The sequence below is a fragment of the Metopolophium dirhodum genome, chromosome 3, assembly GCF_019925205.1.
Source record: "Metopolophium dirhodum isolate CAU chromosome 3, ASM1992520v1, whole genome shotgun sequence".
Lineage (NCBI taxonomy): Eukaryota > Metazoa > Arthropoda > Insecta > Hemiptera > Aphididae > Metopolophium > Metopolophium dirhodum.
In genome coordinates, this window is record NC_083562.1 from 34,787,507 (window position 1) to 34,805,714 (window position 18,208).

Consider the following 18,208-nt stretch of genomic DNA (forward strand, 5'->3'; position numbering starts at 1 on the left):
ATTTCACCTACACAAAAAACGAACATTGAACTTGTCCTCATTTGAATACATAATAATATATAGTCATATTTATAATACTATTAATTATTATACACTCATAGTTCTAAAAGACGTTTCCCAGATGTCAGTAATAATTGTTTGAGTGCATCAATCACGTGATCATAATTTATTTTAATACTAATACAATATTGCAGGCCATTAGCCAGCTGCTGTTCAACGGAAACTAGAAAAATGAATACCAATTCGATGTTTTTACTAGACTCGTTTTTGAAGACGCATCACGTGAACAGTGCAGCTCATTAGCCTCATCATTATACTGGAATTGTCGCGGTAGTGCTTTATTAACATTACAGTACATTTTTGTAAGTAGTTTATATTATAAAATTGCAAGTGAAAAAAATAAATGTCCAATTAAACTTTGACGCAACCTATTTATCATATATAATAATATATATTATTATATATTAGTGAGTGTATCGGACATCTTCCATAGATACAAAATCACATTTTTACCAATAGGTATTGTGTAGACTATAGGCACTGTGGTATTTTTTTAGTGAAATTCATGTTAATGGTTATATTAAATCAACAAAACAGACAATAGAGGTGTGCTGCAGGTGCAACGGTATTAAAAAAAAAAAATGTGTAATCCAAAAAGAAAGCATCGAGTGACGAGCAGACGCGCAACTATTCCATGTAAATATAATAATATTCGCTTAGTCTATACTTATAATAAAATATTATAACGTATATGATTTTCCTAAGTTGATATAATAGTTTATAATATTATTAATTATTATCATCCACACACGCAGGACAATTAATATGATAATATATAAGTTAAGCGAGAGAAATGCATGTCGAACGCGTACAACACAATAATTAATTTAGGTATTACACTCTCCGGTTTTCTCTATACCTAATATAAAAGGCACTCGGATACAATATAATTATTATATGTATACACAAGTATTCACATACTCGCATTCGATATAACACGTCGAACAATCGTCGAACACTAAACACACATAACGTATATATTAATAATAATAATGATAATAACGCACTGTATAATAATATAATATAGGAACAATGACGGATAATCAGTATACATATATATTATATAGCTGCCGAGGATTTGCCCCCTTCGGAGCCCTTGTCGTTGCCGCCGTAATTCTCAAAGAGTTTTTGTTTATTCACAAGTCAGTTAATGGGAGCTATTGAACGCCCAGATAATATTATGTTTTTTTTTCTCTTCCTCGAGTGGGGTCACGGAACTTTTTTTCGTCGCGTCCCGATTTGCATTTTTATTTCATTTCTTATTTTTTTTTTCTACAACGTTGTACATTTATTATTATAATAATATGTCCTATTATATAAGCAGCGTTCAACGAGATTCCTGCCACCACCGTTTTTTAGCCATTTGTATATAGAGTATACTGTATACATAATAATATTATAATATACTCGGTGTAGATGAACCTATACTATACCATGCTCATCTCAATTTTTCTTATATCTAATTATTTTCTAAACCAAGTCGAAAGTGTCATCAGTTGGGTTATAATCCCCAAATTATGTAAATCATGTTATTTGTTTCCCTCTTATCGCACGTATACTCATTATGTCTTAGTTATAGATTGTATATTATATTCTTCTAAAAATAAAAAAATAAATATTTAATTATTTATTTATTTAAATTCTGATTTTTGAAGTTTTTTAATATGGATTCCCACTTAAGGACTATATTTTCAAATACCTACATAGATTGTAGACACGGATTTTAATAAATAATTTTTGATATTTCGGAAACTAATCGTTCGAATTTCGATTTATATAGATATAAATTTGCCGAAAATTGTTCACATTTTTAATTTTAAAAAAGGTGGTTCTCATTTGAAAAACAGAAGTTCGAACCACCACGGTATTCTGTCTATAAGTATAAGTAATAAGCTTCAAAAATCAGAATTTGAATAAATTATTAATAAATGGAGGGGTGAGCATAATTATTGTTGAACCACCGCCTGCATAATATATAATACACATTAATTATACATACACTGCGATGGTACGCTTTTTTTTTATTATTATTATTATTGTCTTAAATAGCGTGCACGGGTGTAGTTAGGTACTAGTTGCGATCCCGAAACGAATAACCAGACATTTCATAATATTATAAAATATATTATATTGGTCGACGTCAACGTTCAAACCCGGATGTGTTAATTTATCGATCGACGGGACGAAGACACGACGTGTATGGTATATCGTCGTTTATATTATATAAAACGTAGAATGACACTATATACGGCATACAACATGACCGTTTTAAGTTTTAAGTTACTGCAAATCCGATTTGGATTTCATAAGTAAGTACTTTTAATATTATATATCGTAATCTTCGACGATTTTCCTCGCAATTTGGACGACCCTAAGATCTGTAAATAGGTGCTCATATAATATTATATATTTAACGCATTATCACGGATATCCAATAGTTTCGTATAGTATAATATAGGCATTAGTCTAAACATAGCAAACACTGTTAATATTTATTATTATTATTATTATTATTATTACCATTATAATCCATTATAATAATGTATATTAATAATGATACGTTGGCTTTAGAATTTTCACTCGTGTTTCTAGCCATATTAACTTGTAATGTAAAGTATAAACTGTTCAAACACGATCGGCCCAAGGCGCACGTTTATTATCCGTACATATAACGCTATTGGTAATTCTCCTACTTAATGAGTAGATACTCGATACATGACTAAATATAAAAATTCCTATAAAAGTATTTACGCAATTTTATTGTCATTACTCATTATACAACATTTTATAACTCTTTGACCATTCAGCCATTAATTGTATTGTGTTATTATAATAGGTAGGTACTAATAAAGGTACTAATTATTTCCTTCATTTGCGAATGTGTTTGGAATCAAATGCAAAATATAGATTATACGAAGATTTTTCTCTACGATTTCGTATACTACCAGAATACCGATCAGATTTAATTTCGTAAATAATTATTTTATCGGTGAACGGTTGTTAACATCGCTGTCACTATTAGTTTTCACGATGGCGATGATCATGATTGTATAATGTATATTATATTTATGTATATAATTTGTGCCAATTAGTGTAATTGGTTGGTATCCATACAATATAACGTTATAATAGAAAATACACCATACAGTCTAAAATAATAGGCCATAGGTCATATTATAATAGTGTGTATACAAAATTTGTCAAGGACACTAACTGGTGGGAAGGCAATACGTACACCACTGTTATAAGTCGATAAAAAAACGCTATTAGATCACGATAAGCCAGACCAACAAAATATATTTAATGAATATTTCACAAACAATAATAATAATATAATGTTATATTGGGCATGGGTTAACTGCATATGATCGATAACCGCTTGCACCGTTGAGACGTTATCGCTTGCACGATAAGTCACAGATTATTAAACTGTATACAAAATATACAAGCGTAATTATTAAGATTATTAAGATGATGAGCTGTTCGGTCGTTTGCTATATTATATTATGTCATAATTAATTGGCTATACTCCATTGCAACGTAGAGCTTAATAATAATATGTGTCAAACTATAATATTTTACATATCTAAACGGTACCGAAGCGGCTTAAAACGAGTGAGTGCGGCGAGTTAGAAGTACATATTATTATTAAAATATAAAGTAATGCAATCAAAGCGTAATAAAGAGTCACGATTTTCAATAATTTTAACTTCGGTTGTACTACAAATACAATATATAAATGAAACATATCGAAAATATTATTATTTGAGGTATAAGTCCATTAAACCATTAAAAACCGCATAATATATTATATAACATCATATAATCGGTCTTAGGGGTGGGTGGCATTTTTTTTTAAAAGGGAAACGAGTATAGGACGATAAACAGAAAATGCGGTGTGGTATCCTCCATTTCAAAACTTTGATCACTATACTAATGCAGGTTAGGTCAGGTACATATGTGGTCGGCGGGTTGTGTTTCTGAAGTCTCTGTGTTCTGTATTCCGTTCATCCGTTGTATATTATACGTGTTGTATGTGTATATATAAAGGAATCGATGAAATGCCGCAGCCATCGAGTGTAAATAATCGACGTCGAAAAACGACCTACATATTATATTTATATAACGCCGATTGAGATTAATAGAGGAATCCGAGACGTTCGATCCCAAAACGTGGTGCTGTGTATTTTCAACCAATAACAATTATTTTAAACATCGATTAATAACAATACAATACACACATGGTATAACGATATTACTTTCGTTTTACGGTACCCACAGCGGCAGAATATTATGATACAGCTGCAGATGCAACCCGTGGCGGAACACGCATAACATAATACAAATTATATAAATTATCTCTAAGGTTTTATTGTGCCTATTATAATAATAACACGTACAGAAACTGCCGCCAAACGTCTTCCTATACGGCCTATATAATATGTAGGTACGGGCGATCATTGTTGATAAATAACATAATATATTATACCTAATATTGGAATAATAACAATAATACATTCAAGCAATTTTTAATATGCCAACATCTGTTTATGCTATATATAATAAAAATAAAACGTGTCCCTGTGTGGCTCAGTAGTTGGCTTAAGCCACAAACGAGTTCTGATTTCAAGCATCAGTCGGTGTCACTAGTTCCCGGATCCTCACCCTATATATAAGGTACACATGTTCTGACCAACCGTACACTACCCCGCAGTTAAATACCTACAAAATAACCTTCAGACTAATGAGCATAGATGTTCAACCCTATTAACTCGATAAAAAAAAAAATAGATATATTTAATAATAAAACACCATTTTAGCGCTCTTTAATATTTCAGATGGAAAAGAAATATACTAAAAATCGATCTGGTATAGAATATTATTATGAATCAAAATTCGTTTTAAAAATTAAAATCTACCTAATCTATAAGACGGTTTTGTCTCAACGCCTATTGAAACACTTTTTGTTTATGATGCGGACGTCAGCGCACTGTTTGTATTTTCTTTCTGACCCACGTGAAACATAGACAAAAACTCATTTACGCTAAATGATTGTATTATTATTTTGAGGGTATGACATATAGAAAAACAATTTAAAATTAATTTTTATAGATAACATTTTTTTTTATTTCGAACGCTAAGTGCAAAGTCAAATAATAATAAAATATAAAACCGATAACGGTGAATAAGTTAAACACTTAAAAATATTATCCCCTATAATTTTTTGAATTGGTAAATTTACTCTGAGATTACTCAAAAATCAGAAAAAACGATTCTACCAACGCGGTTTTATTTATATGTTGCGCGTATAGTGGATCTGTGAGAGAAAACAAATATTGCGCTGATATCCTCTTCGACTGTCAATCTTCTTAAATTACATAGAATACCTTAACAATAACAGGTTTTAAGTAAATGTAAGTACCTATAGCCATTTTGTGAGATATGACGTGCGTATTATCATTATTATTATTATTATTATTAATTAAAGTTTTTCGCCGAGGCAAAGGTATCAAGAGAGTCGTAAATTGTGACGCAATTACATCGTTCAAACTAAAACGTCCGAAGAAATCAAAACGATCGTGAAAACGGCAAATCCGAATCAAATCAATTAGCAGCAGCAAATAAGGACGACCAATGATGTCGGATAACCCGACCGGAGCCATTATACCATTGTTGAACGGTGGCGCGGTCAGAGAATAGTCGTTCGCAGACGGCAGACATATTATACGATTATGGCGTCCGCCCGTCGGAGTGTGATTATAATAATGTTATTATTATTATTATGAAACACATGGCGATGGCTTATGAATAATAATAACAATAATAATAATAATCGTACGGGTGATGATAAATATTTTGAACCGTCTGTAAAAATATACGATCTCAAATTACTGGAAACAAGAATGATATCGCTGCGGAGAGCTCCTTAAAATATATAATTTCAAAAATGTACGGACTAATGGATGGTATATATAATATATATATATATAATATATATAATACGATATATCGTAAGTCAAAATGTACACACACGCGCGCGCACACACAAACACCAATAGCCGACGACCGAACGGCCGACTGACTGACAGGGTGGTCCCAGACAATGGGTTTTTGTTTAAGGACCAGAAAGGTCATCAATAACGCGTAGTGCGTGTGTGTGTGTGTGTGTTTGTGTGTGTGTGTGTGTGTGTGTGTGTGTGTGTGTTGCGTTTGTGTGCGCGTACCGTGTTTTTGTGTGGAAGAGGGTAATGTTCGCCGAAGAACGCGCCATTATCATGGCCTGCCGACTGCCGCCGAGCGGGTAATAATACCGACGACCGACATGTAATGTGGTAATAATAATAATAATAATAATATCGTATAATATGTGTGTATTATATATAAATGTATTATATTATTATTATAACGCTATGTGTATTACGTACCTACCCATAATATTGTGAATAAGTGTGTTTAAACGTATATATATATATAGGTATAGAGGTACCTATATAAACGCGCGCGCGTCCCATCGCACCCGCCCGGGATTATATTATTACGAACTGCAGTCTTTAAACACGGTGGAGAGGGGGGGTGGGAGGGGGTATATTCAAAAATATGAATTTGAACGTGAACGAGTTCTTCTTTTTCAAACACGCTGAACGTGAACGAGAATGCATTTTTGTAGTGAACGTTCCGAACACTGCCTACGTGCGATTCCATTTTCCACGACCCCGAGAAACCGCGGGGTTGGTTCGTTTCCTATTTGTAACACGACAACACGTGTATTTTGTACACCTATGAAAAGATACATAATATAATATAGTATTATATAAGTGCACTCTACGTACGATTGGAGAACGACTATAATATGTCATAAACGAAATTATACTTTTGGACGGTATGTAAGCACATAATAAGCATAAGAGCATTGGTTTTGTAATGTTATAAAGATATTATAAAATAATATAATAATATTATAGTATTATATTATTTAACATACAAAATATAATATTATGTTCGACGAATTAATCACCGTCAAATCAACAATGACTATTTTAATACACAATAATAAATACCTAATATAAATATTAAATAAATTATGTACAATATACTTATGCCTACACCATGTAGGTAGTATACTTATTGTATACGTATTCTACACCGAAAATCAGTAGACCAAAACGTCACACAGTCGCTACGACGCTACAGATATTATAATTTCACGCGTTCGCAATACTTACCTACAATACCATATAATAACAGATCTTATCGTTAATCGCTACATTAATTGAAATAGATAATAATATAGCTACAGGAGCTTGTGAAAATGCAAAATGTCGGTATTAAACGGATCTGTGCCACTTATTTCGATTCACTTCATAACCACCACTCGTATCGACTATCAAATATAAAGACATTACATTTCACTAAGTCGATGTTTGCTTAGGTATAGTCTGTTATTTCAACAATACAGTACAAATGTTATTGTAATATAGCAACAATATTATAATATAGTAAGTTATAGTCTGTATTTAATATTAGTTATTACAATTATAGCTGTAACTATTACTGTAATTATTTATTTTTTCTTTCAAACTACTAAATACTAATTATGCGTATACCATAGGTACAAGTGAAATTTACTAATTTTTAACGAAATGAGTTAGGTCGCGCACAGTATGTAACATTTCTATATAATAAACAATATTCGTCTGTTGTTCGTATATTCTAAAGATTAAATTACGGCGGAGGTGTATTTGCATTTCCATTGTCTGAATTTAAGCCTATATATTATAATACGCCTTACTCGTTATTCCGCAAAAAAAAAAAAAGAACTTCGTTTGGCGGTACAATAAGCGTCGCACTATACACAATCGCGGTGTGCATATTATAATATATTATAATATACATCACACGCATTACGTTTAATAATAATATGAAAATAAAATAGCGTGTGCCAGGGAGAAGGCGAAGATTATTATTTATTAGGTATAGCCGTTTACAAAATCGGATCGTAAACCACTCGTCCAATTATTACTATATTACTTATACGTACATTATTCTATACATATAGATAGGTACTCTACTGTGCCGCCACCTCATCTTCTGCCGACACACGCTCTCCAGCAATAGTTTTCATAAGTGGCGCATACCACGTCTGCTGCACTGCTGTAACCGTGGTAGCAGCGGCCTCTGTATAGCTGCAGCTGAATATAACCTCCATCACGTGGTGAATACCTATATAATATTAGATGGATGACTTACATTACCAATTCCGACGGCGTCATCGATTATTACATACACAGATCATATTGCGAGCTTGATGATGGTTGGTCACGTTCGTTTTATTACAGATTGTTTGCATGCAAGATATATTATATAGGTACGTAGTATTTTTCTCGCACAATATAGGTATGCCTCCTACTCATGGATTATAATATAAAAATGCATTAATTAACTGTGGCAAAGGTACTTAAAAATTTAGTTTTTTTTTAAACTTTTAAAGTTAACTACGGTTAGTTCATTTTCTAATTTTCAAGTTTAATTGACAAGTTGAAATAATTTAGCTTTTAGATTCTGAGCGGAGTGAAGAATGTATTGATTTTACAAAGATGTGTGTTTTTTTTTTGTGTGTCTGCCATCACCATTTGGGGCATGAACACTGTATCTTCAACAGTATCTTGTTCCACGAGAAAGTGAATCTATATAGTTGGTGCATTCGAGAAGTCAACATTTAAAAGGTAGACATTTTGTATACATGATAAAAAAAAAATAGTAAATAAACACCATTGTAAAACCACTAGCATCCTCGCTACACTCAGAATCTAAAATTTATAAAATGTTCAACTTGTATAGCTAAGAATTGCCAATTTAAAACAAGGTTCCACGTAAATAGGTTATATATAAATTACTTTATTCACAATACTATCATAGTATCATTAAATATACTTAATATCATTAGCTGACTGACCGTCTTCGCTCAGAATCTTTTTTCGTGTACAATGATATTATATCAGTGAATTAAAATTTAACAACATCTATTACAGTGACCCACTTTTACCCTAGTGTAGATCAGAGCGACACCCACTTGCCCACCTTTTATTCAGTTTATTTCAAAATAATCTATCAAATAAAAATTAAAAATATTTTTGAAATTTTCGTTTTAATGATTTTATAGGTATGTATGTTAATCATATTACGTTAAGGTATAAATAAAAATAATCTAATACTTTAATAATAGTAATAATATGTACTAATATAATTTCTGTTTTGTTTCTTGATAAAACAATATTAGATAAATATACAGATAGGCACAAAACACTCTTTATGTGGTCCACGTACTAATTATAAAAAAGTATATTAGCTAGGTCACTATTCTTTTGAACTGAGTTGTGTTTTTCCATATTAACTTTGAAGTTCGTGAGTTTAGTTTATTATATTTTATTAACGATTAACTTCTAACTTGGCAATATATTGGACTTAACTTGAGGTATACATTTTCATTAACTTGCCCTCTTTCGATCTGCGTTATAAAGGTTAGGCACTGCAGTAATATGCTACATGCTTATGGTATTAACCTATAATATTTATTATAATATTGTATCATATTAAACCTAATAAATTGCTCTATTATCGAACACATTATCAACTATTATCCATTCGGTGTACCTAGGCATATAATATTATTATTAAGATAACTACCGCTTCAAGTCGGATCGTCCGACCAATCATCATTCATAATTTATTTTTGGTTGCAGTCGTAACGGGCGTGGTACAATAGACTTCATCCGACCATTGATCTTATACCAAGTACTTATATTATAGCGTATGTATGAGGTCTCATATTATTGTGACCGTCCGTTTTTCAACGGCGTTTTCCGGACGACGACTCGAAGATAATATATAATATTTTTATCACACGATATCACGCTTATAACGAACGGACGAATTTTCGTTTATTTTGCTTACACATTATTTTCTCGGTGTTTTCTGATTAATTGCCAGTCGCGTCGTCAAACACCGCCGCCGCACCGGTTGGCTCTCCTCGGTTTTTTTTTTCTTCCCGTGCGCTCCTGCCACAGCGGGACCGACTGACACTGTAATTTATTTCGTTTATTATTTTATCGTTACACTCTGCGCTGTTTTTTTTTTATTTCTCATATATGTATATTATATTACAGCAGAGTTTGTTCGTTTTTAAATAAAACGTTTATCAATAAAAACTAATATAAGGAATTTTTTAGTAGGCGGGTGGGGGTTGAAAGTTTTATTTTCAAACGAATATTCAATCCAAATAAAATATATTTTATCAATTATTATTATTTTGTTTAACCTAACCGAACGCGATTGTCGGGTGACGGGCGTTTTAACGGCTCGTATCAAAGAAATTGATTCAAACAACCGGCTCCTAAATTCGTGGACAGATAAGATATGAGTGATAAATAATAATTTGTTGTTTTTCAACAGCTCGTAAGTTTGATTTAACAAAACAACCGAGTAGGTACTTCTTGGAATAAAATATAAATACATAAGATGATTATGTAAGCGTCATAACATTTCGAACGTAGTACCTATAAAAACCAAAACCAAAACCCCCAAGACAACACAATAACGTTCCATAATAAATAATGTGTTACATCGCGATCATAATATTAATATCATCATAAACATTATACGTTATAATACTTATAATGTATACAATACGTGAGCGGACAATACACACATAATAATATGAAATCGACAAAGCGCATCAATACAACATTATGTTAATATAATACAACGCTGCGGCACGGTTTAATAGAGACACCTTAATGCGATCACTAATTATTAATTAATAATTAGCAATGATTTACCGACATTGTGTGTGCATATAATATAATACTATAATGTATAAACTGGGGAAATATTTATGCAGTATATATTATATGTAGGTAGCTATATAGCTGTACAATACGCCGTCGATGATAAATACGTTTATAACGCGTGGCAGATTTATTGGCGCGTGTACATAGTACCTATATATGCACTGCTGTACGCCTACCTGTAATTATATATATATATATATAATATACATATACAGATATAACCTACCCACTATATATTATATTATATATATATTATACGGCATCGCATCCGTAAAACGTATATTGACTGCTGCAGCAGATATCGACGCTGAGAAATTATTTAGAAATAATTTCACGGTTGACGGTTCACGCGCCGAAAACGAAATGCCAAATACCTATAATAATATAATATAGGTGGGGTACGTCCGCATACGCGTCGTATCGACTGAATTTACGATGTCCGGAGTACTATGTATAATAATATTATTTTGTACACGCGATGGGTACGCCCTGTATATATAGGTACGATATTATATATTATTATAGCGATAAGTGCCGTAATGTAGGTGTGTGTGTGTGTGCGTGGACGGGGGTGGGGGAGGTTGTTTTTTTTTGTAAGGCGCCTACTTTAGTACTGTATATACAACTGCTTCCTAAGACTTAAAAACAAGATGATTCCTAAAACAAATTCTCAAATTCTTTATATTTATATATTATTTTTAACCGTTTGTTTAATCATACTACAACACGTCATACAGTGCGTTATTATTGTTGTATCGCTTAATTTTTATGAGCCTGCTGTAGCAGCACTCGAGACACTCTCACGCACACACGCACTCTCTCTCTCTCTCTCTCTCTCTCGCTCACTCTCTCTCGAGCGGAGAATTATATAGTTAACGTCACACCATCGACATACCAGCTATACATCGTTTAAACTGTATAGAACGAATACAGTATGCACACCACCTATAAATCGCGCCGGAAAATCGATTTCAAAACGGTTCGCGCGACGATTTTCCGGAAAAAATTAAACGACGACGACGCACGTGGAGTATACTGAGGAAAACTTTTGGTTTCGGGCTGATCTTACGACGACGATGTGTCATGTGTGAGTTTTGTTTGTTCTGTATTTATATATTATTATACTGTGCTTAGGAGCAGTGCTCTGAAAGTTTGGTTTTCATATATACGAATCCAGTGTATTGCATGTAGGTATGTATAAGTACCTCTATATGTAGAATTTTGAAAAGTTGTTGTTTTCTAGTTTGCGCATTCATATAAAATCGGTAATTTTAGTTTCTTAGAGGATTTTTGATATTTTATGCTTGTTGTACGCAATGCTTCCAAACACTATACATATATACGCGTTCCAAAAGTTGGATGGAATGTTCATTTTGTTCACGAGATCGTTTTGGATCGTACATCGAAATTCATTGATTTCGCAGATGCAAAAAAAAACCGGCAAATGCAATGAAACAGACGCGGTACATAAGTTTCAATAAACGAATATTTTATCATCTCAATAAAAACGGGAACTGGCAATCGTTAGATGACAATTTAATAATGTTTTGGTTTTATCATATTTGATTATAATATATTATGTAGATATTTTTTTACGATAAACGTGTTCGGTAAATCCACATCCAGGTAAGGTTTTAGGGGCGAGGGCACGGGTGATCTAATGCCCGGGGGTGACTAAATATTTATAAGTAAAATTAGTTGAAGAAATGTTTGATTAAAATAAAAAATGAACAAGCCTGAGTTAATATTTTTGTAACTTGTGGTTTGGTGTTATGAATCATTTTATTATAGCTATGAAATATTATTGTCAACAACTGACAAAATATGGTTGGTAAACTTCTGTGTTAATATTGATGTTTGTACAGTTTGTGAACATTATTATATTACATTGATAGTATGTTTCAAATCTTTGTAATGATGAAATATATTTACAGTACCAAGAAAAATTAGTATGAAACAACTTCTAACAAAAACAAATTGATGAATTAGGTAGCTAATGTAATTAGAAGTTAATTTATGTGGTCACATAGAATTCAACGTCAATGAACATTATGTAATTTGTGATAATATAATAGAAGAATTGATTACTAATAAGTTGGTATATGATTATTTGCAATAATACTAAGTACCTCATCATAACTGAATATAGGTAGGTACAGTTAAAAACATTCAATAAAATATATGTCCGATGCTGTTCTTTACACTACCGGTGTCCCGTACTATGTAAGCCCTAAAATTATCAAAATATGCAAAAAAGTGAATTTTTAAATTTTAAAAAAGAATTTACTATCATATAATAAAGTAACTAATGATTTCATCAATCTAGCTATGTACATAATGTTAAGATACGAAAATTTGTATTTTGTACACACCTATTACAGTATTACCTGTATATTATATAGTATTATACCTATTCATATTATTATAAACATAAAACAGATTTCTTTCGAACTCAATTATAGGTAAGTATAGGTACTTCTTAATCCTTATTCTTCCTACAGAGTACCTGTATGGGGGGGAAAGAAAGCCAGGTTACAAACGCATTAAATTTACTGCGCATTACTCATAACAATATAATAACAATAATAGCAACTAATATAATATTATCACACATTTAGTATGCGCATTATACCGCGCGATTGATTGCGGCGGCCGGTATTATATTATACATATATGATTATTTATTATATACGGCGGGAAAACTATAATAATAATACGTCGCGTTCCATTGTGTGTACGTCATAGAAAGGCGGGCAGGCCTTGTGGCGTGTGCAGTTATACAGCTACCGTCGACACCGGGAAAACAATGGGTCCGAAAAAAATACACATCGCCGACGAACCGTTATGTTTTCCAGAGATGCGGCGCATATCCGGCGGCGATTTCGCGTAAATATGTATGTATAATAAAATATGCTGCGCCGGGTTCGTGGTTATACAGGGTGTATGATGGTAACGAGATCGGACAACTCTACATTGAAATCGCACGAACATTTCCTTATGTACCAGATCCTCCAAATATACTCTACAGCTGCACTCTGCGTATATCGTTGTGCGCACGTATATTGGGTACACAGCTATGACAGAGTGTGTGGCGCCGATGTCATCTACATAATATGACAAATTTCTATATATATATAGTAGTATAATATATACCTACCCCACCAATTCCAACCCTGGGGTTCGTCTTTCCACAAAAATCCCATCCACGATCCACACCCCTTAAATCACTTGTTACATTTGTCACAGGTGAACCATAGAACTGGCACCACTATCAGTGTGTCTATTATATATATATATGTATATCCTTATAGTCGCCGCCATATATTATACGCATTAAGCGCCCGTCCACACGCTCTGCAAATCGTTGATTTTTCACTTAATTATTTTGAGTTTTTCATTCATTATTCGAAAACATGTTAAAACTCTAAAGATTCATATTATATGGAGGATCATCATATACCCAATGAAAGGGAGAGGGTGTGGGGGTCAGATCCATTAGTGGCATTTTCTTTTCGAATATCTTACGAAATTATGTTTTATTTTAGAAAAATATTATAATAATCTTGTACACACATTTATACGCAGAAAATATGTAGTTATATTTCATTATAATACATATATTTCACATACTATAATTATATAGTAATGATAGGATTATATTATATACAGTACCTATATAGATCTAATCGCCGTTCTCGGCATCGATTGTTATGCCGGGTCCACACGATGATAGAAAAACGCGATAAATCGCTGCTGGAGCGGTAAGTGGTAACAGCCCAATTAATTGGTACCTAATAATAATTAATGAGTTTTTTTATTTAATTGTTTTAGTATAAATTATCGAAACAATAATATGTATATCTGTATCTACGTCCTACATACATTAAATACCAATAAAATTCCATATACGAACCTATACACAGTATACGGTTTATTCATTATTGCGGTCCGTAGGTACTTATGTAACTATATTTAACTTCACAAATATACAGGCGTAACTAAAGGCTTTTGAAATGGGGGTGGGGGGCTCGGGTTTCACCTAAAATAATTTTTTTATACACTAATGTTCTTTTTTAGGGCATTATAAATAGGTACCTTAAAGTTGTTACTAAGTTAATGTAAGCTAATAACCTGGAGTATAATTGAAGCCTTTAACCAAATATATTTAAAAATACCTACAACGCCTATTTTTTTACACGAGTTAGGTTTTTCCTCTGACCCTTCTACCCGTTTAAACAAGTGATGTAAATAAATACTAGAGGTACGCCACTGCATATATATATGTATATTGTAATTTTGGCATATTAATATTGTGGATATGCGTGTACCATATCACGAAGTCCGCTCGTTGTGTTCAGTTTAAACAATAACAATATTTTAGCTTAAATAATAACAATAATAATATTGTACCGCACGACGTCGTCGAGTTCAACCGTCCCGCGATATAAACGAATAAAATATGATCGAGAAATTGAAAATCGCGAGAAAAATGCGTTCATATGAGACATCCTGTACGCTTATTGTCAGTGTTGAGGCGACGAGGACTATTGTTACAACGTGCGTGCGGCACAAGCGCACACGTATATATTATGTACCTTACGTTTCCCCCGTCCCACTCATTGCAGATGAGGAATTTTCCCGGTAAGCCACCGGTGCCGCACACATTTTGGAAACGGTATAGGTAGGTAGTGTAATTTCGTGCGCACTAAACGTTTACGTAAAAAAATTTGCCAAATTTGAAATGGGTGGCCCCGGGGAAATGTACGTGCCTATATGCACGCGTAATAGCCAATAGGTAGGTATATGCATTATAATATTTATGTAAATTATAAAATAATTCCACATAACCCACTCCAGTACGAATGGGTATATATAATAATAGTGCCAGTATGTATTATTATACGTCCACCGGAAACGGTGTGAACGGTATTCGATATTATGACCTGCTGCAGTACGCGCCGATCGTCGATATAATCGCTGATTATGTACCGTAGTTTTTTATATCCAATGGTCCAAGTATATAGGTACAATGACGAGGGTACGACGCACTATTACTTATCGTTATACGATCGTTTTCACAAGAACGAAATCCAAGAATAATGCGTATACTATTCGTATTCGCTAAATTGTTTTATTATAACATTGTTATAATATATTCTATATGACAACACTATCGTGTCACCTGTCGCCCCTGTCACTGCACAGTCAATGCCGTATGGAGGTAAAGCGATTTACTTATATTATATACCTTGCCGCTGACGACGTGATGTGGTATTGTATATAGTGCAGTACACAATAAAGTGTGCAATAATAACGAAATTACATTACACGATTTTTGTTTTTAAACAAATCTCGCTTATTTGTCGTATAAATTATGTATAAATGTAACGATATTAATATGATCAATAAAACTGTTTTTTTCAACTCGATTATTGTAAATTTGGAATCTCCGCATAGTAAACAAAGTTATTGAATTAGTATTCTCGTTGCGAACCTTTTATTTTTAAAATACATTCTCCCCTCGATAACTTTTCTTTTAATATTCTCGCGTTTAGTATGTACATATACGTAAAAAAGTCAAATAATTAACAAACAGTTTTAAAAAATGTTTTCATCCTAAACATTGCTTATAGGTATTAAAATCGTGCAAGGCTCCAAGGGGCGTCGCGAGTGGAGCCATGGGACAAAAAGAGGAAAAAAATAGGTAACGACGACGACGAGTAATATAATATTGTTTTAGTCTAAACGTAAAAATGTAATTTCAGTTTTCTATGCATAATTATTATTGAATTAGGCTATATTATTATAAATAATCAAACATTTTCTTTCCGTGTTGTAATGATATGCTCACATACCATTCTAATAAATAAACTATAACCTTACAGAATAATAAAGAACGACCGGACTGTCGTTTGTAGGAATCGGTCACATCCAATAAAACCATTATAAACGACAAAAAGGGACAATCCGTACGATATGTCTACGGATTAAGAAATCGGTAAAATGTAGGGTGTGTGACTTTATTATATGCCGCCAAACTCTTAATATAATATTTCAGAGCCACCAAAATGTCGGGAGAAGAGACGAACGCGAGCAGTGCAGGAATGAAAAAGTTTAAAGACCTCTCTGGGTTCCGGGCTCACGCTGCGTTGCGGGGTTGAAAAACGACTCCTGCTCCTACCTAAACACGCGACCGCTACAAGCGAATCATAATGATATAATACACGCGTCCTTAGTCCTTCACTCCTTCGTCTGCCCCCCCCCCCCCACACGCACACATAATGCGAGACGGACAATGCTGTACGCATAATATACGCACGTTTTTCTTGATAACAATAATTATCATTATGTCCCGCTCCTCGGTCCGGTCTCCGGCCCTGCCGAGATGTCTGGGAGAGACGGACGAGGAGACTACTACAATATAGCTCCAATAACGTAGGTATATACATATATTATATTATATTATACGATAATATGTACACATAAAACTGCGGCGCGCAGTCTTTGTGCAGCGCGTCCAATCCCCCCTCCTATAAAAACACAATATCCAGTGAAGACAATCATGCGTGAAGTAACTGTAGGCGTCATGCATGGACGAAACGAGAATCTGTTTACTATATACCTAGGTATCTGGTACATGTATAATATATATATATATATATATATGATATAATAATACACATAATATTATATACACATAATACGCTATATGTGCGTTTCCGTTGGATGAACTCGACTATGGAATGCTGCGCGAGTGTCTCGCGTGATTTCGATTAATCTTCAACGCGTTATATACCTACCACTTTACCCCCTCCCCATACGTACACATAGGTATATTATAAGGACAGCCGTTGTACAGGTACACGTACGTATAATATATTCCCATCTCGCACACAAACACAACATATTGTAGGTACACCCGCGCGCGTACATAATACGAGTATTTATGTTACTCGCTCGTATTTTTTATTACAATATAATGTATAACGCACACGCGTTTAAGATCACACGCACACACACACACACACACTGCGTGCGACGTGTGCAGTGCACGCGGACATTATTTTTTTTACGAATTTTTTTTCTTACACTCCCGACGCCGCCGCCGTTTCCAATACTCTTAATAATAATAATAATAATAATATCGTATATTATTATTACACAATACAATATATTCTTGGCAAATCGTACACGCGAGCCGTCGTCGGACTCGAAATAGACACCGCTCGTCGCAGCGGTGACGCCACCCCACGACACCATATAATATAATACAATATACCTCTGCGTTGAGACGTATTATA